This window comes from Molothrus ater, chromosome 11 (assembly GCF_012460135.2).
Source record: "Molothrus ater isolate BHLD 08-10-18 breed brown headed cowbird chromosome 11, BPBGC_Mater_1.1, whole genome shotgun sequence".
NCBI lineage: Eukaryota > Metazoa > Chordata > Aves > Passeriformes > Icteridae > Molothrus > Molothrus ater.
This window is the reverse complement of record NC_050488.2, coordinates 19,548,854-19,572,528: the sequence shown is the minus strand read 5'-3', so window position 1 is coordinate 19,572,528 and position 23,675 is coordinate 19,548,854. Positions and strand designations below refer to the sequence as shown.

Below are 23,675 nucleotides of genomic sequence, written 5' to 3'. Positions count from 1 at the left end.
TCCTGGCCTGGAGTGGAGCTGGGTTTAGTTGGGCTGGAGCCCTGCTGCTGACAGCCCTGGGTCTGCCCTGACTGCTGCGCTCAAGCCAGGGAGGAGGAAGGACAGAGAGAAGCTCGAGTGGTTGCGCAGGTAAAACCTGCATCTGATGAGAAAGATTTGGGATGTGTTGGGAAGTTTCTTGCATAAATCACAGTTAATCCCTCCCTTGTGGCTCCTTAGACCCAGCAGATTCATTGGGGGTGCCAGAACCTGGTGCTGTTACATCCATGGCTTTTCCTGCGCTATTACCTGAGCAGCTGATAATCTGAACATGAAATCAGGAATCACCTGAGGATTGTGTTTAGTAAAGCAGCTGGGAGGCTGCCAGCAGTCACAATGAGATCCTGAGCTCTTTGCATCCACCTTTTCATAACCAGTTTTTTGGATTTCAATGGGTGCTTGTTTTAGATACCTGGAACTTTTTTGGTGAGTGATCTCCTGTTAAATCAGGATTGCTTTAGAACTGGGGGACTGATGGGAGGTCAGGTGCACTCTGGCTGTTTTGGCTGGATGCAGGAAGGGCAGTGCTGAGCCCATCCCTCAGGAGCAGAGCAGGATAGCTGGAATTTTGTGCCCCCAAGCCCTGTGACCAAGCCAGAGCTGGCAGCAGCTCAGTGGAGGAGGATGGCTGGGTAACTCCTCACCAGGGCTGTGCCTGGCGAGGCCACAGATGGATTCCCTGAGGTGCTGCTGGGTGGATTCAATCAGAACTGGGGACAGGGAGAGCTGGAGCAGCAGGAGGAGGCTGAGGAGCCTGGGCAAGGACAGGGAGGGGAATGGAGTGTGTGCCATGAAGTGTGCAGCCCATGGATAATCCTCAGTACAGCTGGAGAGCTGGAATCCAGCCCTGCAGTGCCACGTGTGGCTGCTGGGCAGAACCTGGACAATGTTTGTTTAAACACCCTTGAACAACAGGGACTTTTGAAAAGTGGGATTTTGTTCACTTGACAAGATTAAATTAAACACAGCCATACCATCTCTGCCCTCAACCCTGAATGCCAAAAGGCAGGAAGGGATCAGAAACCTCCAATTCCTTCTGGGGGAGGTGCCAGCAATGATATATGAACAAATAGATATTTATATATGTATATATTGCATGCTATTCAGAGCAAATCTTCAATGGGAAACTCCCAGTTTCAGAACTTTCTTACCACCAGTGATGCTCCAAATGTGCTGTTTCATAGTGGAGCAGGGCTACACCATTATCCTGCCTTTCCTTCCCAGAAAATTGCTCTGTGCAGCACTATAAACCTGAATAATGCAAGTCCTGTTGGAAAGACATCTTATTTTTCCTTCTAGGTTGCTTAATTAATTTCTTTCGACTTCTTTTATACTGTTTGATGAATGTTATTTCAAACTACTGTCAAAGGGAATGTGAGGAGGGAAAAATGAGCCACCTACACACTGCTTCTAATACAACTGTATCACCCTTTGAAAACCAGGGAATTAATAAAAAATAGGTGTTAGCCCATATGCTTGACAGGGAGCATTTGGAATTGTCAGGCATGTTTCTACCCTAATTATCCTTGTCGGGCCATTTTGTAAACTGAAAAATTCCCCAAGTTAAATAAAAACTCAGAGACAGGCCAGGATATTGAAAGCTCCACTTTCAAACCAGCAAAACAGAAAATTTGTTCTTGTTTGGGCTGTTACTTCCCACCCAGAGACCTCTCACAGCATATTGCCATGAAAAGCAAAATGAGCACATCTGGTGGTGTTATGAATTGGGTTTGTTTGAAGGTTATTGGGCATCTCTGAGGGAAATTTAACAAAACTGGACCACTTGCAATGTTTCAGCGTTCCCCCTCCAGGTGGGGAGAGGTTTTTGTGTCCCTTCCTTGTGAGGATTAAACTGAAAGGGTAAATATGGGATGTTGCTGCTGCTTTGGGTTCTGCTGGGGTTTGGGGTGTCTTACCAGAGACACAGAAACAGCCCCTCTGCAGTGCTTATGGAAGGGAAAAGGGATGGTTGTGGGTTTTTGGGACAAGGATGCAGCTCCCCCAGCCTCAGAGGTGGCACTGGGTTGGTGATGACTGAGCACACCCCACGAGCAGGTCAGGCTGCACACAGAGATGAAGGCTGGGTGATTAAAAATTCATTCGGCAGATTCCTGAGCTGGGGGCCCCAAGCCAGGGCTCTCAGGCAGGTCAGCACACACAGGTTCAGCTGCTGCCTGGTGTTAACCCCAGTTAACAACACACTTGACTTAGGGTAGCTGCTAGTCCCAGCCTGGCTCGAGGGGGCATTCCCCCCCTCACAATTCAGAGGGAATAATTCATGGGAGAAGTTTGTCTTTTTCTCATGTTTGTATTTCCCATTTCAAAAATCTGTGCTGAAAAATTTATCAAAATAAGGCTTTTTTCTTTAGTTCTTTTCCTGACACCATAGGAAAAGCTGCTGCTGCCTAATTGGAGGTTCCCAGAATCATCTTTCTCCTGTGAATACACACAATGTTCATGTTGTGCATATTTGCTGTAGATTGACTGGGTTCCTTCTTTAAAACTTGCTGTGCTGATGAACGCTTCTCCCAGGAGAGTTCCCCTTTCAATATTTGTGGAAAACGCACAAAGGACAAGGACACAGTTGAAGTCTCTTAATTTGCAAATGTCTCTGAATATTCATGATGCCTATTTTCATATTCATCCATTTTTCTCCTCTTGTTAAGGCAGCATGTCTGTTTTAAGGTAGAACACATCTGTCACAGTTTGTTTTGTCATCAGAAATATTAATGCTGGGGAAAACCAGTGCAAAATTAATCACAGAATGATCGAATGGGTTGGGTTGGAAGGGACCTTAGAGATCATCTCATTCCACCCTGAACTGGCCAGCAGAAATCATCCTGTCTGCCTTAATAAACTCCTGATTCGTGGAGGCTGATTCCTGCTCCAAATGAAGGGCAGCAATAGAGAATATTGTGGTCAAGCCCAGAAGTTGGGAGGGTGAGGGTGACCCCGGCGCTGCCTCAGGAGCCGCACGGGCTGTGTTTGGAGAGCTCCTCCTTTAGCGACTCGCTTCTCATCCCTCTCTGCGCTCAGCAAAATTAAATCACCAAGTGTTTCAAGGAAGGACAGCATGAAAAGCACTTTGGATCCCCTCGGAAAGAAATTAATTTTCCATTTGAACCCAGAGCTGCCGAAGCCATCGCCTGTGTTCCCTGCACGGCCTGCGGCATCCAGCGCTGCTCGCCTTTCATCTGCTGCCTGTCGACAGCTCCTCAAATTGTCTGAGGGGGAAATTTCCTCCCACATCTTATTTGAACAGTTTTTTTCCCCGAGAAATGTTGCCAACAAAGATTACTTCTCTTCAGGGCTGGCAAACACTATTTCTTACCTGGCGGCTTATTGGGAATACAATTGGAAAAAGCATGATAAGGTTTTACAAACAGCAGGATGAATAAAGGGAGGAGGGAGATTTTTTATCTCCCCCCCCCCCCATTAGCTGCAGACAGGGGCTGTTCCTGCTCTGATTATCTCCAGTGTGCAGTTTTGCTCAGTGAACCTGCTGATTTAGCTGGAAAGCATCGAGTGTCACGGGCTGGTGGCTCCACAAGGTCATGGTGGTGGCACGTGGAAGGTCCCCACTGTCCCCTGTGCCTGGCACTGTTCCCTGTGGTGAGGCACTGCAGGGAGCCCCACATTTCAGACCGAGCTGTTTTCCGTGGTCTTTGTGCTCTTTCCTCCTTGAAGGCACAGATGTTGTTCCCCCAGAGTGTCCCTGCTTCTCCTCTGAGCATTTGTGGACTGGGTGCTCAGAGGGATTCCCTGGGGATGCTTTGGTGCAGCAGCTCTGGGACCTGCTCTGGCAGGTGCACGAGGGGCATTTTACATCCCTGAGATTCTTCCAGATCCTCTCCAGAACAAGAGGGCTCTTTACACTTTCAGCCTGTGTTTATTCCCCCTCTCTATTTCAATTACCTAAATGTTTGTATAATTCAAAAATTGATTTCAGCCCAGCAAAGCTCCTGACCACACTCTGAGTTTTGTTTGCTGCAGAGCCCATAACTAACAAAGCAACAATTTCTTTATTGCAGGATAAAAGCCCATCTAAGAGATAAGCTGTCAGGAGGAACGTGGCACTCTGCACCATTTCCTGGGCATTAAAACTTCCATTTATTTTCAAATATTTTGCAGACCAGCCGGCACCTGGTGTATCGACCGTGCCAGTAAATCACACAGAACTCGTGTCTGAGAGAGTTTTGGGATCACTGTGCCACCCAAACCCTGGCTGGCACTGCAAGGCAAAAGAAGAAGCATTCACTGTTGATATTTTTCCTCCAGGCCACGGCTCACTTGCCCATGCACTGTTTGTGTGGCTCTGGTGAGCGAGGGCCTCGGCTGTTCTGCCTGGCACTGAAACACGTCCTTAAGGCTCCCTGAAATATAGAAGAAGACAGGGATTACAAGTCCTTCCTGAGCAGCCAGAACAGAACCCATTAAGGTATTGCAAGCCATGCAATTCAATGGCCCTGGAAGTATAATTTGATTGTAATTCAGGAGGTTACTAAAAGGAAATCCATACCAGGCTGAAAGATAAGCGAAAGCGAGGAGTGTATTTACTGGGAGTGCTGAAATGTGAGGTGTGTGAGTCCCTTATCTCCTTTGTCTGCACTTTATCACCACTGAAGGCAAGTAAAAGGGGAATAATATCTGCTTCACAAGAGAAGATTGGATTAAGTTTTCCCAGTGGTCTTGTGGGAGTTATTTCCATTTTGCTCCTGCCTGGATTAGCCTAACTCCTTCAGGCTTTTCCACATCTCTGCAGGAGAAGGTCCTGGCTCGGGGAGGGGAGGGGAGCAGGGTGGGTGTGTTGATTCTTCGTGGGGGAATTTGCCTCTGACCTCTGTAAAGGAATTAGGAGACCTACAACCTCCTCCCTGACTCTTTTACTGCCGAGTTTTCTTTTGCAGATCCCTTTTTGTTATGCAGCCTTTTTGTTTGTCAATGCTATCTCTTGCAGGTGTTTATTAGAAGCATTATTTGTGAGAAGAAAGCTGGGTGTGCTCATTTCTTGCTGAGGTTTCTCTCCCTGCCTTTGTCTCCAGCTCCACTCTCTCTCTGCAGAGACCTGCCTGACTCACTGCACGCCTTGGAAACAGCCCCAGGTATTTGATCTCTCTGTTTTATCTGCTGCTCCTGCTCTGAACACTGAAAGGATGCTGCTGCTTCTGCTGGTGGGATCCATCTCCAGCAGTGCCTCCCTCTGGCTGGATTCCATGGCAGTGGGAGTGGTGGGGTCTGGCTGCAGGGTGTTCTCAGCCACGAGTGTTTGCTGGGGTTTGTTGAGCTGTCCAGGCAGAGGCTGAGCATGCCCGGGAGGTGATTTTACACTTCACACATATTTACTGTCCAGATATTCCCATTTTTCCTTAGCCTTTCTCACATCTAACTTGCTTTACATGCACGTGGGTGAAAAAGAGAAGGCACTCATGGGGTGTTGTGTTTTATTCCAGGGATGGCTCAGCTCAGGAGTGATCACAGACAGACACTTGTCACTTCTACCCAATTCCACGCTGCTCGCAAAGGGAACAGGGGAAAACCTCTGCAGCTTGTGGCCTCTGCCAGGTACCTGCCAGGCAGTTTATAGCTGAAATGAAGGGCTGATTTCCCTGGTTTTTCATTTGGAGGAGGCAGGCTTAGTGGTTCTTTGCTCACTAAAGGCCAGTGCTGGCCTGCACAAGTGCCCATTCCTGCTAGAGTTTTGATTTTCAAGCACCACGTGTTTCTTTTTCTACCACTTTTCTTATTTCTCTCTGGTTACTGTTGTAACTGCTGCATCTTCTTTGAGCTCCTGGGCACTACAAGACATCTCCTAGATGTTGAATCTTGTCATTTTTGATAAATCTCTGTGAAGCACAGAGCTCAACTGAAACTGCAGCTCAGCATCCTGAAGTGCCAGTTCAATCTATTTCTAGCCTTGGAAAAAAAATAGAAGGGGGGGCAGCAAAAAACATCACAGCTTTATAGCAGTAATAATGGTGGGAATGAGTTGGCTTTCAGAAAATAATTTAATCCCTGGAGTATTGGAGATGGGTCTTGAGTGTCAGAGCCTAAGGTAGGGCAATGTCCTATTGTTGTGGCTTGTATTAAAACAAAGAAACCTTTTTCCTCTGGAAGTTCATTAAAGTTCAGATTTATTTTACCATTTTCCAGACTGAAGCCACAAGCAGAGCAGCTTTCTGGGAATCCTGGGATATTGGTTTTGCCTTAGCACTGTCAGATCACGTGGGCACTGCCCTTCTATTGTTTTATCTGAACTTTGGGATCTGGAGGGATTCCTTGTGCTGGGGAGAGGCCAAGGCAGTGCCTTTTAAGAGGTGGAGAGCTGGACAGAGCTTTTAAAGACAAAAATGGGGGCTGGTTGCCTTTTTGCAGCCCACAAAACCAGGTGTCTATGTCTTAGACTTTGAAATTTCCTTCTGTTTTCACCAAAAGGGGGCAAGGCTCACTCCTGGTTTCACAACAATGCAGCAGCTGGCATCACATTAAATGTCAGGTGAATGCCACAGAGAATGAGAATTAAAATGTGGCAGCAGTGGCTGCCTGGGCCTCGGGAGCAGAGTTATTTCCTCCCAGATGCTGATCAGCAGCTCCATGGCTCTGGCTGGCTCCAGCTCTCTGAGAGGCTGATGGGAGACAGGGCATGGAGTGTGCCATGGTAAAACCCATCCCTCTGCCCCAGCCTCTCCATCTCAGGCACATTTCAGGCTGTGCTTGAGCTGGTTTAGGACAAACCCCTTCTTTTCACCTGCTTTTACCTGTGGATTCCCTCTGTGCCTGGACATCTCTTTGGTGTGTTTTTGGGAATCCCCGGTTCAAACCCAAGTGTTCAGTCTGATGTCTTGGCAAGGTTCAGGTCCTTCAAAACATCAGCCCTGATTTAATATTTGGGTTGCTTCAGGTTTCTCTCCAAATACCATTAATTACTAGAAAATCTGCAACCATATCTTTAATGATATTAGGATGTCCAGAGGTACAGGTAAATGTGTCTGTGTGCATTTAAGGAGGAGTTAGGAATAAACAGGATGCCCACCTGTTTAGCATTCAACTTCATCCTTCCTAACTACCATCTTCATTTGTACTCTGGTTGTGACATATAAATCAATGCCCCCCAAATGAAATTGCTTTGTCTAATAATCCTTTGTGCCAGGGTTATCAATAGTTCATTAGTCTTACTTTGCATCTATCAATGAAAGGTGCAATTGAGAGACAGAGAGAGAGTTCAAGGAAAGAAGTGAGTGAATTCTCTGTGGAAGGTGTCTTCCACTCTGGCAACCCTTTGTCTCCATTTGATTCCAGCCTCAAGGGTGTAGTTGTACACACCAGTTTTGTTCACTTGAAACACCTTGGAAGCTTTCATAGGTTTGAATTTATTCCTGAAGAGCCCCAAAGGGCTCTTGAGTCTCTGATGGATCCTCACACCCTGAAAAGCCACGACTGAAAGCCTTCCACAACAGCACCAGCAATGATTTTAGCTTTCCTGTTTCAGCTGTCCCTTGGGTTTTGCCACTCCTGCAAAGGCCAGTTGTCCTTTCCTGGTGAGGACTTGGTGTGGCCCTGCCCAGGTGACAGCAGAGCCCTGTGCTGGCTGAAGAGAGCCCTGCCTGGGCCAGCCAGGTGCTCCTCACTCATTACCCTGGCTTTATGGAGCTTGACAGGAGACATTGGATGCTAGCCCAGCAAGGTGGCACAGCTTCAGGCCATGAAATTTTATTCCCAGAATCTTGCCAAGTTCATCTGAGCAGCATTTTGTGTTCTGGTGCCTCCTGCCCTGTGTCACTGAGCTCTAACAACGTGCCAGGATCAGTGTAGGTGCCACTCTGGGTCAAAGTCGACCAAAACCATCTCAGACCCTTGGTAGTTTCAGTTTTGTATTAATTAGTTAGAACTCTGCATAGATTGACAAGGTCAACAAGCGAATTGTGTCACTCATTAGGTACCAAATAATTAGTGATGGCTCCTGGGATGCCACCTGATTTTTTTCATCCCAATTTTTACCTTGTTGCAGCAAGTTTTTCTAATGATCAGCACACAATCATTTCACAATTCAACAAACCAGTAGATATGGGGCAAAACCCAGGTTTGGAAGGTCTGTGCAGCAGAGGGGGACAGGGCTGGAGCCTTGGCTGTGTTGGTTGCCTTGGGCTGGCTCCAAACGGGATTTCTGCTCATGGAGGGATTTCTCACGGGTACCTGGAGGCTGAGCAGCTCCTGCTCACTGTCCTTCAGCTCAGGAACCTTCCTGGACCCAGGCTGGGATGGGAGCTGAGTCAGCACATCCAAGAGAAGCAGAGAGTTTATTTAGCTCCATCAAGCGACCTCAAGGGATTTGTGGAGTTTGTTTGGAAAAAAACCCCAGCTTGATGAGCTAAACCCTTCTGGCCTTCTGGTGCTCCAGAAATGAGTTCTTGAACGCACACAGGCCATGTTAACTTGAGCCAGAGAAAAGTTTTGACTGAAAAACTATTTGTCAGCATATTGTTGCCATGAATGTTTCATGAAGCCTTTGATTCCTTCAGATTTTCCTGCTTGGAGAACATTGATCATAGTTTTGGGTAACTTTGCTGCAAGAAAATTCTTCTTCCAATTTATTTTATGTTCTTTTCCTTTTTGCCAAAGGATAAAGAAGAGAGGATTGATAAGTTATAATGTCTACAGAATAAGAAAAAGAGATTCCTTTTATTTCACTACTGCTGAAAAAAATGACAATGAATTTTAAAAATTTCAAGCCGAAAACAATAATTTATTTTGAAATTCCTCACAAGGTATATTTGCCTTTTTAAAAAATCGTATGTAACTTAGAAAAGTGATCTGGTAGCGCTAGGCTGCAGTAGGAAAAAAAAGAAAAGATTTGTACATAAAAACAAGGTGATTTTAAACTGCTTCTTGTGTGACAGAGTTTTGGATCAATATTTCATCACAGGAAGTCGGCGCCGTGACTTTGAGTCGCGCTTTGCTGGTGCGGGGAGGCTGCTCTGCTCCAGTGTCACTCCTGCCTGCTTCTCTCTGCTGATAAAAGTCAGCAGGCAGAATGAAAGGGGACAAACGCTCCCAGCTCTCCAGAAAAACACGCGGAGAATGAAAGGATTGTGGTTCTTTTTGAAAGGACGCCTCTTCCCTCCTGGCTGCCCCCACCATGTGTCCCCAGTGACCGGCTCCCGAGGCTGGGGTGCTTCCCACGGGCAAACATTCCCTGTGATCCCTCCTCCTGCACCTCCAGCTGCAGTGGGGCAGGGCCAGAGCAGTGCCATGGGCAGGGGATGAATGCATGGAAATCTGTATTCATGAGAACCAGAGATGGGGAATTTCTAATCTCTCCTCTGCTCCAGGCCAAATGCGGATGTGATTCTGAAAGATTATTCAGTGAGTCAGCTCCAAGTGAGCTTTCCTCAAGTATCCTGGATTTTTTTTGAATAAAACCTCTCCAGACCAGGAACTGATGTGGTCCCTGGGGCTGCAGAGCTGTGCTGTGGGCTCGGCTGATGGCAACTGCAGCCACAGGCAGGACAAAGCCACGGGGAAATGGGACAGTTAGAAGGTCAAAAGATATTTGGCACATTTATCACTGTCTGCTCCTTGCCAAGCTCTTCCAAAGCCCGACTGTAGCTCTGACTGTCACACTGTGTTTGGAGACAGATCCAAGAAATGACTCAGGGCCCATCTGTGTTGCCAAATAGCTTCACTCCGTGTCTGCTGTCTGACTGTCCGTGCTGGTTTGGGGCGAGCCAGCTCCTTCCTCCAACAGGGCTTTCTGCAGGGCTGCTGTCACAGAGGCACAGTGGATCCCCATGCTCCTCCTGCTGTCTCACAGCTCTGAGCTGTGGAACATCCCTGCTTTCATCTCAGCTGTCTCAGAGCCACCGCCCTGCTGCAGGTCACAGAGGGAGGAAATGTTCAGGGTTGGACTGGTGAGGGTCCAGCAGGGAGCTCTGCCTGCCTGTGCAGCATTTCACAAGGACATGGAGGGACAGGACAAAGGGGAATGGATATTGGGCAGGAATTCTTCCCTGTCAGGGTGGGCAGCCCTGGCACAGGTGCCCAGAGCAGCTGTGGCTGCCCCTGGATCCCTGGCAGTGCCCAAGGCCAGGCTGGACATTGGGCTGGGAGCAGCCTGGGACAGTGGGAGGTGTCCCTGCCATGGCAGGGGTGGCACTGGATGATATTTAAGGTCCCTTCCTACTCAAACAATTCTGGGATTTCAGGCCCCACTTTATTTCTGAGTTACACAGTTTTAGTAACAATTTAAAATTTATAACACCCACTGAAAGTAACTCTGGATAGGAACACACAGCTATATTACTTTTATCCATAGTTTTATCAACAAATATAGCCTTTCCTAACAGCCCTTCTACTCTCTTGCCTCAGGATTTATTTTTGAAAGTGCTATAAATAGGCAATGTTCTGGATTGGGTCAGTTCCCCAGGGAAATAAGTGCATGCCACTTTTATATTAGAGGTTAAATTCTGCCAGCCTTATACTCACTGAGGGGAGCATTAGGGGAGGTGTAAGGCAGGGAGGAACTTGCTGCTGTGTACAAATGTAATTTAACTAAGTACACCAATTGCATTTTTAGAAACCTTATTATAGGATCAATTTATTTTGTCAAGTGACCAGTAATTAATTTTATAGATCTTAAAGAGAGTAAACTCTAAACTCTCTGCTCTGACTCGGACCTTGGCATTAAAATAGGAGATTTGTGCGTGCTGGGCTTTCAGAGATGCTCTCAGTGTTGGCTGAGTGATGTGATGTGGTGAGGGCAGTGTCAGGGCAGGGCAGAGCCCCCAGTGCCCTTGGGCCCAGGCAGGGATGGGGCCAGGCCAGAGCCCCTCTCCCCTCTCAGAGGCTTGCCCAGTGCACCTTGCTGGTGTTGATGCCTTGGGATTTTAGATTTTCTATTTTCCATATATTCATAACCCTGCAGTTCTTCAGTGTATAACTCCAAACTCCACACTCAGTGGGAGCTGCTGCTTCCCCATTTGGGGCAGACACAACAATTCCTCTGCAGGCTTGGCAATCAAGGACACCTCACTGTCTCAGGGCCCAGAGATGGGAACAAAAGGGAGCTGGGGGAGCAAACTTGGGCTCAATGACTTCATTACCTGAAGCTGGAATTGGCAGATTCACCCCCAAAGTGCAAATGGAACAAACTTATAAAAGTGTGAAACCCGTGACCCATCACCATTTTGGGTGTAGTCCCTGGGGGGCTTTGTCTGCCCAAAATGTACCTGAATGTCCTTAAAAAAAACAAAAACAAAAGCAAAACCAAACCTGCTTTTTATTCCCTTGATTCTGTTTTTAGGTAAGCCCATCAAGGCATCAGTGTGACACCCTTCTCTTTGTGCCTCTGAGGCTCTGGGGGCTGTGGGGAGGGATTCTGCAGGCAGGGAGCTGTGGTGTGAGGGCTGTGTGTAATTCTAGGGTGGTTGTTGTTCCCAGAGAGCTGACAGCTTGTCATGCAGCACGAGCCACTGGGTGCTGCCTCAGCTCTGCCATCTGCCGTGGTTGCCCTCTTCCCTGCCTACTCCGCATGCAAGATTTGGGTTTTTCTGCATCCTGCTGAGCTTCCTGCACAGCCCATCCCCTCGTGCCATGCTGGGGCAGCATCAGGGGGCTGCTGGGGATCCCTGACCTGGACCAGGTGGGTGAAACCTCCCACAGGGTACCCACCCGCTCCTCACTCAGGAATCTCTCTTGTTCTAATGAAGAAACCAAACAAAGTGAGATTTAAAGAAAGTGTCATCAGTCTCATGTGCTGGTGAGATAAAAATCCCTCTTCTCCCTGGCTGTGGGAATTGGACTCAAAAATTCAAGCAGATTTTCAGCCTGCTGTTGTGTGTAATGTAATTTACTCCTCCTTCATAATGAAAAATGTTTGGATAAAGGCGAAAAAACCTATTTTGACCCATTTTGGTGCTTGGTTAGATGACTTCACGAGTCCCTTCCAATCCAAACTATTCTATGACCCTGAAGAAGGTCAAAAGAAAATCCTGACAGATTGAATATTTTGAAGGATGCCTTTCCTACTTCGGTTTAACACTCCAGCAAAGAGGAGAACAGCATGACTGGAGCTGGGGGGAAGAGAGGGGAGAGTGACTAACGAGCAGGAATCAGCAGCAGGGCAGCAGCCTGTGCTGCACCTGCCCAGCCAGCCCCAGGCCAGCCTGGGCACGGCATGGGGAGCACCATATGCACTGCAGGGCTGAGAGCAGCATCTCACACTGCCCTGCAGATGGGGGAAACAGCCCTGCCCTTGAGCAAGGTCAAAGAGAGGGATTTTGGAAGATGGGAAGCTCCAGAGTGCAGGGTTTGATTTAAAGCACAGTGGGTTTGTGGTGCTGAGGCACTGAAGGTGTGCTCAGGGACACGACGTGCAGGAAGGGCTCTGCCACAGTCATGGGAGAGTCTTTAGAGCAGAAATGAGGGTTGATAGGGTTACATGAAATTTACAATAAAAGGAAACTCAGCAAATTTGGCACTTGGGATGCAGATTTTGGATAGCTCCTGTTTTCCTCTGTGCACTATATCCGTGCTTTAGGTGGTGTTTGAAGGAATGATTTCAAGCAGGATGTAGTTGAATGACAAGGCAAAATAGCCTCTGTTAATGCTGTTACCATGTGTACAAGCTATGTAATGCTACTTTTTTCCTAGTAAATGTATTTTCTTCCCAGTTTTGAGTTTCCCTGATTGGCTGGGTCTGTTCCACTTGGGATAAAATAGAAGAAGATGCAGTGTGTGGTAGATTTAACAACCTGTGGGATGCAGGGGTGAGGTCCCTTCTCCAAGGCAGGCAGGACGTTGTTGTCTTTTCTGTGTTTTGCTTTCCTTTCTTTGTGTTTCAAGTGAATATGTCTGGAGGATGAAGAATGGGTCACTTCCCTGACTTGCTTTTCTGCCTAAGTCAGGGAGAGAATTCATGGCAATCTGGGAGAATTCAGAGAGCCATGGACAGAAAATCCCCTGGTCAGGATGGCCTCTTCCCAGGATTTCAGCCTGCTTCCTCCTCCAGGTCTCTTCCTTTAATAGGAACATAAAATGAGGGCTTTGAATGGCCCAAGGGTGTGACTTTTATTTTTTGCTAGGTCAATATATTGGAAATACTCAAGGTTGGATGGGGCTTGGAGCAGCCTGGGAGGTGGCAGGGGGTTGGAATGACATGACCTTCAAGGACCCTTCCAACCCAAAGCATGCCATGATTCCATGGCTCCATTGGGAACTGAGAGCTGGAAATCAGCAGGAATTTGCTGCTGGCACTGGAAGGGGTGGGAAGCAGCCAGATCCCCCTGGCATGAAGGACATCAGCACCCCAAAGCCAGGTAGGACATGAGGGCTCAGCTGGAAAAGCTCCACCAGAATCACAAAGCTTTAAAATCCATTTAGTGGCGACTGCAAAATGTTTTGCATAAACTCCTTTTCTTCCTGCCTATATATGAACACATCCAGATCAATCACCGAGCTCAAAAATCTTCCTGGTTCTTTTGTGAACATCCTGCTTTGTTATTCCTTTCATTTGTCTTGCACAGAACAAGCCAGCACCGAGAAAATAACTTATTGTGGATGATCAGAAAGACCTTTTCTCCCTTGCTTTTCAAACAGCAGTACACAGAAATGGAATGTTGTCTGTACACAGAGTTGCTGTTTTCCATATATAACCAAGGTGTCACGCAGCTCATTATTTCAGGGAAAAAATCAGTGTCAACAACCAAGGCTTGTGGCTGTCGTTGGGTTTATTAAAAACAAAAACGTTTGATCTCTAGAAGAAAGAAAAGAAATCAGCTCCTGGATTTTAGATTTTTTATTCCTGGACTTGGTCTTCTCTAAAAGCATCAAAAAATGAAAAATCTAAGGTGACGTCCTCCATTCTCATGGCCCCTAATAGCCAGTCACTCCACCAATTTTTCTAAGTTTATCTTTAATCTACTATTCCCAAACTAATTAGGGACTGAAGGTCTTTGGACTGATTTTCATTTTGTCTTGAGTTATTGTGACATCTTTACTACAAATTCTTTCTCAGTCTAATTAAATTCCTGCAGCATAAATGTCATTTTTCATATCATCACCTGTGGTAGCCTGACTTTGCCTCAGTCTCCTGATGAGGGACTGACTCCCTTCCTTCCAGCTTCATATTTGAAAAGTTTGGCTTGGAGTAAGAACTTCTCCAGGCTTAGTGCAGACAGGGATTTCATTAATATCTAGGCATTCAAATTGATGGGGTTTTATTAGAAATATCCAACAGTTGTTCTCTTCTATTAGTTTTCAGAAGAATATTTCAATTTGTGCCTTCCTCAAAGCCCAGAGGCAAAGGGCTGAGTTGTGCTCTGAGCCTGGCCCTGAGCTGCCAGGACCCAGCACAGCCCAGAAATCCTCTGCTCTGCTTGGAAACATGGTGCAGGGGCTTATCTGCTAAACAAAATCCAAATGAGAAATGTCGATACTTAATGAAATATAAGTTTGAGGATTTCACAAAAGAAATCTGCTGTCTCTGCTTTAATTTATTAGTGAGAGTTATGTGCAGATGGTATATACAGAGCTATTTCCTGACAGTACTCCAGAGTAAGTTGATTTGTGGTTTAATGACTTTTATCAAAATGAAATAAGCATTTGATCTTTGGATTTGATCTGGCTATATCTGCAGCTGCTACACCACTACAGCAATTACTTCCAAACTGGGCTTTTTGCCCAGGCAAATGGAGTTCGTCCTTGTTTCATGTCTCATTGACTGTCCTGATAATACACACAGTACTACTGTAGGTTTTTTTCTTCCTCTAAATTTGATAGGTGTGAAAGTAAGAGAGTAATCCCCTTTTTATTTTAGTATCAGTGTTGTTTTATTATAATCCATTCACTACTCTGGTTAATTTTATCTCGAAGCTGCTCCTAACTAAAAAATTCAATACAAGAATGTGTAATTTTCTCCACATAATCCTGCCATGCCCCTCTATAGAGAATCAAGAAATTCATTTATGAATTCTAAATCTCAGACCCCTCATGGTAATCTTCACATCTGTCCAGTGGTTTAGGGATGAGTTTGTAGGGATATGCTGTGCACCCATGCTGGGCTAAATCCATCCTAATGGATTTCAGTGGAAGGCAATGGAGTTATACTTGGAATCAATTTACCCCCATGTATCCACCTCTGAAATAGTGTTGTTTTTTGTTTTGGTTTTTTTTTTTTTTGTTGTTGGCTAATTAATTCCTGTCAGAATGAAGCTGTTAAGGTTAGCAATTCTTTTTCCATGACCATACTTCATTTTTATTTACTGCTCAGGCCAAGATTTGCCCAAGTTCAGCCTCAAGAACTCCCGGTGGGAGATGGTTGTCGTGATTAAGGGTTCTTAGGGCTTGTTGCTGCCAGCTGTGCCTTCCTGAGGAGCTGCAGCTGTATTTGTGAGCAGGGCGTGGGAGGCAGGAGCTGCTGAGGTGGCTGGCAGCCAGTTCACCTGGGCCAGAGCAGCAGCAGGGAGCAGTCCCTGGACCAGGCCAGGCTGGATGAAGATGTTCTGGAAGCAGCCTTGGTTTGGAGCCAGCAGCTCCGAAATCTGCTGATTCACAGTGGCCAGGAGAGGCAGTCAGAAGGAATTATAAAACGAGAGAAAGATCTTTGTTCTCCCCTTTTTTACAGTCACTTCGGGACAAGGCGCTTCATGCTTTGCGTGGCTGGAAGGTAGATTTTAAACTGTCTCTTTTTTGGCTGGATATTTCTTAGAGATAAGCAATAAAAATGGCAATAACTGGGAAGTGACTGGTGGATGAGTTGCCTGGAGATTTGCAGTGCTACCAGGAGCTCTGTGAGAAGGCGGCTCAGCCTCGGAGCCGGGGAAGGTTTTCCTGTGCCAGGGTTGCTGCTGCATCTTTAGTAAATCAAACTCCTTGCACAGTACTTGCTCCTTAATCCAGGAAAATTAAACCACCAGCCACAGCTACATTGTCCAGCCATCTGCTCTCCCAGGTGCTCCCACGCCTGAGCAGAGATGGAGGGATGTGACCTAGAATCCCACTGCAGAGCTGGGATCATTCCCAGCACAGTCCCAGCCTTCTTCAGTCTTCTGCATGGCATCAGATAAAGTAAACATCAAGATTTGATGTGAGAGCATATGTCCATTGCATAATTCATTAGAGTTCTTCTCCACAACTATTTTTAGGTATTTTTCAATCAGAAGTAGAGGGTGAGGATTACTCAGGAAAAGGAAAAGATAAGAAAATAATGGGGGAGCTTAGAACGATGGCTAGGTACTTCTGGGACTGAGATCTGGCCATTTAGCTGTGTGTGTTTGGTTTTTTGAATAATTGTTTCTGTCCTGGACAATTCCACTGACCTTCATGACAGCTTGGTGGTGGGATGGTGTAAATCCAACAGCACAACAGGAAACCTGCTCCTTTTTTACTCAGCACTGCTGCTAAAACCCCTGTCAGGCCAGACACCACCTCCCATCATTTCAGGTTGTATCACTCCACCACCCTGAATGTGGTTATTCCCAATTTCCAAACACTAAACACATCCAAAGCCATTTCCTCTCTGTTTTGCAAAGCATCCACTGAGTGTTGCTGGGACACAGCGAGCAGAATTGGTGGTTTCCCTGCTCAGGTTGTGCAAAATACCTTGTAACTGCAAATCATCACAGCTGCCACAGCTTCTCTCATGTGTCAGCAGGCTGTGAGCTGCACCCAGGCTGTGTGAACACCTGGGATGTTCCTGGGCTCTCAGATTTGCCGGGCCTCGTTTCACCCCACATGTGCAGGGTTTGCTCTAAGAAAGTGAGGACAAGAATCCTAACCACACCCCAAACCCCACGTTGTACAGCATGAGTTACTGGCAAGAAATGGAAGGAGGAGTTATTTTGAGGTTTTTACACTTCCCTATTGCTAGGAGACACTTCTTGGGCACGTAGGGCTCGTCAGGCTCCCAGAGCGGCCTCCTCGGTGCCGCTGGCGTCCATGGCGATGCATGGAGCAGCTCTGAGGGAGACAGGGAGAAGGAAATGGGGATGGGAGCTGCTTTTCATTTTCAGTCTTTCTGAGACAAATGCAGAGTGTACTGGAGGCAGCTGCAGGTGATGTTCCTGGGCTCTCAGATTTGCCGAGCCTCGTTTCACCCCACACGTGCAGGGTTTGCTGTAAGAAAGTGAGGACAAGAATCCTAACCACACCCCAAACCCCACGTTGTACAGCATGAGTTACTGGCAAGAAATGGAAGGAGGAGTTATTTTGAGGTTTTTACACTTCCCTATTGCTAGGAGACACTTCTTGGGCACGCAGGGCTCGTCAGGCTCCCAGAGCGGCCTCCTCGGTGCCGCGGCGTCCATGGCGATGCATGGGGCAGCTCTGAGGGAGACAGGGAGAAGGAAATGGGGATGGGAGCTGCTTTTCATTTTCAGTCTTTCTGAGACAATTGCAGAACACCTTTGTGCTGTTTTTCTCCCTCAGTTTTTCTCAATGGGGGAAATAACAGTAAAAAGGGAGAGTGGGAGCCATGGCATGCAGACGTGGGATCGGCTGCAGGTGCCAAGGAGAGCACGGTGACTGAAGTGCCACCTCTGGCTGGACTTGGTCACAGCTTTCATGGCCTGCTCTCTGCAGAGTACGGTCACAATGGATGTGGTTACACCACATTTGGGCCAAGTTTGTACTCTTGGGAAGGGGCGAAACCACAGCACTGCCAGCCAAGTCTGAGCCTGTCCCTGATGGTCAGTCCATGCACAGCATCACCTACCAGCACTTGAGTCCCACCAGGGCAGCCCTCAGGGAGCACATGATCAGCACCAGCCTCACCACCTGTGACCCCAGTGTTTAAAATTCTCAGTTCTGACCAAAAATTATTCATTTTCCACAAGGCACCTCAGTTTGGGCTGATTGAGGCTGGGGTTGTAAATGGACAGATCTCCTGGGGGTTTGTCATGGGTGGGCAGAGCCTGGAAAAAACCAAAGCTGTCAGGAGAACATGGGAATTTGTCATGCAGAAGGGAGTTGCTGAGACAACTGTGGAGTATCTCACACTGTATTTTTCACACTAATGCCAGATGGCCAGGAATGGGATCCCCCACGTTCTCCTCCCAGTCTGAGAAGACAAGAAAATAAACAAGGAAAATGTCTGTGCTGATGGCATCTGTTGGGTCCCTCATAAGGTGAGTCACTGCTTTTGATTGCTGAAATAATTAGGATTTCTTTCTAATTGGATTCTCATGTTAACCCTTACTGTACCATGGATCCCAATCATCCTTTTAGTTCCTGGCAGGAGGTTGGAACTGGATGATCTTTAAGGTCCCTCCCAACCCAAACCATTCTGGGATTTTGTGGAAAATGAGACTTGGCAGCAATTCCAGGTGAGGACATTTTGCACCAGTTGGGCTGTTGGTGTGGAACCCCATCCCTCTGCTGCTCCCATCACCTACAGGACCATCCTGGGGTGATCAAGACTCAGTTTCTTTCCAGCTACAGGACAAGAGTGCAAGGAATTACAGGAGAGGAAACACAGGGCAGAAATCTGTGGAAATATTAGAGTGTGGGGTGCTCTGCAGCAGGTTTTATTTAGGAGGTTCTTGACACATACAATCCATGCTCCCTGAGATCCCTGCACTCCTGCCAGGCATATGTGCACACACATTTATTTTTAAACTCTTACATGCAGCATTTCCTACCTGGCTGGTGCACCAAAGCAGTTTTTTTCCTTAGCAAATAAGGGAAAGAGCTGGGTAAGTATAAATGTGTTTCTTAACAGCCTTGTTTGTGACAAAATTGCCAAGTAAATCTTCACACGACATCGGGCTGCGAGTATTTGAGTCACATTTGGACAGCAAAGCCCACTGCATGCAGCTTTCATGACAATATTTCTCTCAAGCACAGTCTGTCTCTCATGTCTTTCTGAACATTGTTTAAAGAGCTGATGAAAGGGCTGAAAACTTTTCAAACTTTCCTTTTCTTGGGTCTCTTCAGCTCAGTCTTTCATCACTCAGTCAATAAACAGTGGAGGACTCTTCTGAACTGCAGTGGGAGCGAGGAAGAGAAGGGGAAATTAATGATATCACCAAATTGAAACTCTTTCAAGTTCCCTTTAATTGCAGAGGGCACAGGGAGCTCATTCAGTTTTAATTCTCTGATCTCTCGCTGTCCCCAGGGGAGCAATCTGCCTCTCCTCCCATGCCGCACGCGATTTTCCTGGGCTGGTTCCTGGCTCGCAGCTCGGGGCTCCTGTGCAGTGCAGAGCCCTTCCCGGGGGGATTGGCAGTGGGACGGCAGCCACAGCTGCCCACTGAGGTGCTCACACTGGTCTTGGGCACCACACAGGGCTGATCCTGCTCTGCCAGTCCCTTGGTGCCCGTTTGGTGCCTCAGCTGCTCATCTATGGACTGGGAGTCACAGGATCCCACAAGGATTTTAGCTGGAAGACCTTAAACCTCATCCAGTGCCACTCTGGCCATGGGCAGGGACACCTTCCACTGTCCCAGGGTGTTCCAATCCCTGTCCAACCTGGCCTTGGGCGCTGCCAGGGATGGGGCAGCCACAGTTCCTCTGCACAGGTGAGTGCCACATATCCAAGCTGTCCAAATTTAAGAGAGAAAACAATTAAAACCCCAAGAACATCCAAAAATTGCTGTTGTCCACTGAGGAGCTTCAGCTGAAGGCACCAAGCATTCCCTGGCTGTCTTTGTCTCATGGGAAATATCAGTGCAAGGGGCTGAAAACTGCTCAAAGAGCCATTCCCACCGTGGAAAAGCCTGAGGATTACCATCACAACAGGTCCCTGGGCAGAAACATGAAGCATAAAGCTTTAAATTCAAGTCACACTGATAAGAATAACAAATAAAGAGACCAAATTCCCTTAAAAAATGGGATTACTGAGGCCGTGGGGAAGAAATATTTTAAAGGAAGTTAAAGAGAAGTTAATCTGCTTTTATGTAATTTGTTTTCCTATTCTTCCCGAACTGGCTTGCTTTGGAGACAGCTGCTTTCAAGGTTTACAGCCGTGCATATGGTTGGGAGGGCTGGAATTGGCAGCCCTTGGCATGACAGAATAATGGCTAACTGGAAAAATGGCTGGGTAGATAATTTACAGATGATACGACCACATCAAACCCAGTGAAACACAACCCGTTCATTTTTACAGCCTCCAGACTGCTGCCTGTTGTGCTGTGTCCCTCCTGATGGCTCTGCTGTCACACAGCCCCTCCCCTCCCCTCCCCTCCCCTCCCACGAGCAGGATCCCATGGAAATCCTCATTCCTGGAGGGCTGGATATGGACAGGACAGGATCCCATGGAAATCCTCATTCCTGGAGGGCTGGATATGGACAGGATCCCATGGAAATCTCATTCCTGGAGGGCTGGATATGGACAGGACAGGATCCCATGGAAATCCTCATTCCTGGAGGGCTGGATATGGACAGAAGATCCCATGGAAATCCTCATTCCTGGAGGGCTGGACAGGAACAAGACAGAATCCCATGGAAATCCTCAGTCCTGGAGGGCTGGATATGGACAGGGCAGGATCCCATGGAAATCCTCATTCCTGGAGGGCTGGACACAAATGGGAGAGGATCCCATGGAAATCCTCATTCCTGGAGGGTTGGACACAAACAGGGCAGGATGCCATGTTTGGAAGGCTGGATATGGACAGGGCAGGATCCCATGGAAATCCTCATTCCTGGAGAGTTGGACATGGACAGGGCAGGATCCCATGGAAATCCTCATTCCTGGAGAGTTGGACATGGACAGGGCAGGATCCCATGGAAATCCTCATTCCTGGACGGCTGGACATGGATGGGTTTGAGTTCCACTTCCTGTTTTTCTGTTTAAACTGGAAACAAGGATTAGTGTTTGGTTTGAGATTTTAATACCCAAGGATAGATTAAGACAAAGGCAGCCTGATGTTAGATGACCATTAAATACCAAATGCTATCAAAATCTCCAGCAGCATCAAATCAAGCCCTAAATCCTAAAAGCTTTATACTTTTCCCCCAAAATTACACCAGAGTATCACCTTTGGAGCCGTGTTGTTCTTTGTTCAGCAATAAATGAGCAATTCCTGGAGAAATCCCAGTTGGGGTAGTCCTGGCCCTCCCTTGGCCAAGCCCTGAGTGAAAGGCAGATTCTCGTGGCTCAATTACAGAGCAACTAAACAAAATAGAAATGTTGATGTTCATTATTGATTTTATCCTTTGCTGCTCTGGAATGGTGCTAGTGGGAGCCGTTATGATCAGATTACCTTAAAACTTACTTACAGAATGAAGTGCTTAATTTATCCCCCCTTTTTTCCTTTCCCAAAGCAATAAAACGGGAAGGGATCAGCTGTGCTTCCTGTAGAGCAGCCCTTCTCTTTTTGGTTTTCTTGCTGTGTTTGTGTAATTCATCTTTTATCACTCTCAAAATCTTTTTTTAGAGCATTTTGCATTTGTTATATCTCCTCAAGTAATCGCTCATATTGGTTATGGAATAGAATAGACTGTGATTGTTGGAGATATAACTGCAAAATGTTTCCAATTTCTGGGAATATCTATTGAAAACTACATTTACTGAACATCCATCTCCAGCTCCCTGTGCTGTCAGGTCACAGCTCCGTGTCCCTACAGCCTGCATGTCTTTGGGATTCAAGTCAGCCAGGCTGATTCTGGTTTAACTGAGGATCTGGGAAGTGCTGCATTCTGAGTGATATATCCTCTCATAATCTGGGAGGTTAAATGGTTTTTCTGATTTGATTCTTTACTGCCTTCCCCATTTCACATCAGATGAAACCGGCTGTGAAATGGCAGCAAATGCAAGTGGCACATTTGTGTGCTGAGTGCCTGCAGCGAGCTGGGGAAGAGGAATTGGCCTTTAATTGCCCCTCATTAGTCATTTGCTGTGTACAATATAACTGGCAATTGCAGAGGCAAGGGGGCTGAGAAATGCAGCCCCTGTCCTTACCCCAGGCTGGCTGTGGGGCTGGAAGTGGCTCTGACTGAGGCACCAAAGTGCCCAGTTCCTGCCAGGTCTGAGGCCCTGCAAGCTCTGCCCCTTGGCTGGGCTCAGGGAGGGTGGGTGAGCATGACCAGAGAATCCCAAAGAATTGTCTGAGTTGTAAGGGATCTCAGAGCCCACCCAGTGCCAGCCCTGCCATGGCAGGGACACCTCCCCCTGTCCCAGGGGCTCCAGCCCCAGTGTCCAGCCTGGCCTTGGGCACTGCCAGGGATCCAGGGGCAGCCCCAGCTGCTCTGGGCACCTGTGCCAGGGCCTGCCCACCCTAATTCCCAATCTCCCATCCATCCATGCCCTCTGGCAGTGGGAGCCATTCCCTGTGTCCTGTCCTTCCATGCCTTGTCCCCAGGCCCTGGAAGGAGCTCTGAGGTCTCCCTGGATCCTTCTCTTCTCCAAGCTGAACCATCTTGTTCTTCTTGTGCTCTCTGTTCACACCCCTGTGGAGTCTGGCTCTCTGTCCTCTTGAGCCCCTGGTGGGCACCTGATCCTGAGCAGAGCACTCAGCCCAGGCCATCTCCTTGCAAAACCACGGAATCAGGGAATGCTTGAGGTTGGAAAAGATCTTTAAGATCATCGAATCCCCTCACAAACCAGCACTGTTCCCTCTGTGCTGCCACCCAGGGGTGATCCCAGTGACCCTGCCATGATCCTCTCCAAGTGCCACTCAACAGGGGAGTCTGCCTTTCAAAGGAACAAGTCTTTTAATCCGTGGATTCATCAGATTTAACCCTCTCCTTGCTGTGTCCCACCTGCATTCCTTGGCAGCGAGCAGCTCTGATGCCAGCTCTTCCCACCACTCCTCTCCCTGACCAGCCCTTGGGAAGGAGGGTGGAGATTTCTGTGCCTTAGCAGATGGCAGCAAATCCTGATACCTGCATTTCATAGCCTGGCCCGTGGGGTTGGAGTGATGTATTTACTCCAGCACCTAAAGTCAATGAATTACATCCAACCCTGCAAATGGTCATAAATATGATGTCTGTGTGAGCTGAGGTAATTGCCTGCTTTATATATGTGTTTATCTTCCCTGCATTGCATACACAACGTGCATTATGTCAGGGAGATGACAAAGAGCAGCCATAATGCTCCTCAACTGCATATTTCTTCTTAGTTTATGGCTGAGGCTCGGAGTTATCTTATGCAGAGTTGGCTGCAGTGGTTTAATATAAATTAACATACTTAGAAAATGTCAAGGAGCATTAATTGACAATTTCAGAAGCCTACCTTGCTAAATACCAGTTCAGTTCTGAAGCTTGTCTCTGCAAGCTTAATATATGGAAAATAATGCTTATTCGTGAATGGCTTATGTAACTTGGCATTAATTACGTGGCTGTCACAGATGGTCTCTCTACAAAACCAGGTGCCAAAAATAAAGTTTCAAGCCCCACAAGGGAACTTCTGGGCTGGGTACTCAGCACTTTGGAAAAGCAGGGCACATCATCTTGCATGGAAATACCGACTTACTAACCTAATTCTGGACCCACTTTTGGCAGAGGATTGGCCTATATAAAAATATTTCACATCAGCACCTTCTCCTGCACCTCATACGAGGGGATCCACGGCAGGAGCCCCCAGCCCTGCACTCCCCTAGCACTTCCCACCTGGACAACGGAGATGACACTGAATAATCCTCTTGATAAAGAGTGAAACAAGCTGAGATTTTTATCTGAACAATTAGGACAGGGTTGGTGGTTTCTTT

At 47.3% G+C, this 23,675-nt stretch overlaps 1 long non-coding RNA gene across 1 annotated transcript in view; it reads left to right on the top strand.

Annotated features, from left to right (window-relative positions):
- LOC118691520 (uncharacterized) overlaps nt 1-20,210 on the top strand; it is a 94,650-nt gene extending 74,440 nt beyond the window's left edge. Inside the window, exons 4-7 of the long non-coding RNA XR_004981020.2 lie at nt 4,997-5,141; nt 5,490-5,601; nt 18,051-18,155; nt 20,135-20,210. This is a non-coding gene — a long non-coding RNA (uncharacterized LOC118691520). The remainder of the gene's footprint in view (nt 1-4,996; nt 5,142-5,489; nt 5,602-18,050; nt 18,156-20,134) is intronic.
- The last annotated feature ends 3,465 nt before the right edge of the window (nt 20,211-23,675 follow it).